This window comes from Onychomys torridus, chromosome 8, assembly GCF_903995425.1.
Source record: "Onychomys torridus chromosome 8, mOncTor1.1, whole genome shotgun sequence".
Lineage (NCBI taxonomy): Eukaryota > Metazoa > Chordata > Mammalia > Rodentia > Cricetidae > Onychomys > Onychomys torridus.
In genome coordinates, this window is record NC_050450.1 from 50,103,471 (window position 1) to 50,105,728 (window position 2,258).

Genomic DNA, 2,258 nt, shown 5'->3' on the forward strand with positions numbered 1-2,258 from the left:
TCATATTGGAAAGCCCTTTTGGGGTAGACACTTCCTGAGTATGCGCAGTGAAAGAGTTCATACCTAAGGAAGCTTGGTTTAAGGTCATGATGTAAGAAGGAGAGATGATAGAAACATCTTTGTTTATTCATTTTTTCCTGCCATGTTTATCTCCAGGTCATGGTGCACATGTTTAAAATACTAAATTGGTGAACAGAAATACATCATGCTTATCTTGCATCCTAAAGTTTTAGTGGCAAGACCACTCAGTAGGTGTCTTAGACAGTGTTCTTTTGCTGTGAAGACCAAGACCAAAGCAACTCTTATAAAAGAAAACATTCAATTGGGGTCTTGCTTACAGTTTCAGAGGTTTAGTCCATTATTGCCATGGTGGGGAGCATGGTGGCATGCAGGAAGTTGCTGAAGCAGTAGCTGAGAGCTATATCCTGATCCATAGACAAAGACACTGGGCCTACTAGGGGCTATTGAAATCTCAAAGTCCACCCCTAGTGACACACTTTCTCCAACAAGGCCATGCCTCCCAATCCTTCTAATCCTGTCAAAGAGTTATATATCCTGGAGACTAAACATTCAAATATATGAGCCTATGGGGGCCATTCTTATTCAAACCTCCGCAGTAGGTAAAGACACTTACCACCAGGCCTGATGACTTGAGTTTGATATCTGAAACCCATATGGTAGAAGGAAAGAAATCCTGCATCTTGTCCTCTGACCTCTGTATGAGAAAAATAGTTACACACACACACACACACACACACACACACACACACACACACACACACGCACACACGCACACACACACACACACACACGCACACACGCATACACATGTTAAAATTAAAAAAATAGCTAGAAAATGACACTTAAAAGATGCAGTAAGGGAGCTGAGGAGGTGGCTCCATGGGTAAAAGAACTTGCCAGACAAGAGAGAGGGACCTGTGTTCAGCTTTCAGAACCTGTGTGAAGCTGAATGAACTTCATGTCTGTGGTTCAGGGCTCTGAAGGCAAGATGGAAGCTAGAGGGCTGGAGAGATGGCTCAGTGGTTAAAAGAACTGACTGCTCTTCTAGAGGACCTAGGTTCAATTCCCAGCATCTACATGGCAGCTCACAACTGTCTGTAACTCCAAGATATCAACCTTCATGCAGACATGCAGGCAAAACACCAATGCACATAAAAAAATAAAAAAAAATATTTTTTTAAAAATGATGGGAGTTGGAGACAGGAGAATCCTAGCTAGCCCGGTATTTACAAAGGCAAAGAACAAACTACCTTATCTAAAACAATGTAGAAGGTGAGTACCAACACTGAGTTGCCCTTTGACCTCTACATGCACATTGAGGGTTATGCACACCAGCACCATACACACAAATACACACACACACTTCATTATTTACTTTTTCTGTGGCTGTGGTAAAATCTCCTGACCAAGGCAACTGTGCTGGCTAGTTTTATGTCAACTTGACACAAGCTAGAGTCATTTGAGAAGAAGGACGTTTAACTCAGAAAATGCCCCCACCAGCTTGGCCCATGGGCAAGCCTACTGTGCTTGTCTTGGTTGGTGATTGATATTGGAAGTCCCAACTTACTAAATGGTGCTAGCTCTGGGCTGGTAGTCCTGGATGCTGTAAGAAGCAGGCTGGGCAAATCATGGGAGCAAGACGGTAAACAGCATTCCTTCATGGATTCTGCCTCAGCTCCTGCCTTCAGGTTCCTGCCTTGAGTTCTTGCACAGACTTTCTTCACTGGTGTCCTGCAACATGGAAGAGTAAGGAAATAAACTTTTTCCTCCCTAAGTTGATGTCAGTCAATGGTGTTTCATCACAGCAATAGAAACCCTAACAAGATAACAACTTACGGGAAGAAGGGCTTGTTTTGGCTCACAGTGCATCATGGCAGAGGAGTCCTGGCAGTAGGAGATGGTCATGGTGTATTTGCAGTCATGAAGCAGAGAACAGTTGATTGCTGGTGCTTAGCTAGCCTCCCTACCCCTGCTGTCCAGGACCAGGCAATGGTACCACCCATTTTTAGAATGAGTTTTCCCACCTCAATTAGCCTAATCAAGATAATTCCTCACAGCCAAGAGGGTAACCTAATCCAGATCTGTCATCACAGGCATGCCCAGTATCTGTCTCCACGGTGATTCTAGAGTCCATTAAGTTGATAATCAGTACTAACTATCACATACTAAACAAAAGGAAGAGGAGTTTTGTTCATACTCAGTTAACATCTAATATAGCTGTTTTTAAGTCAACACTC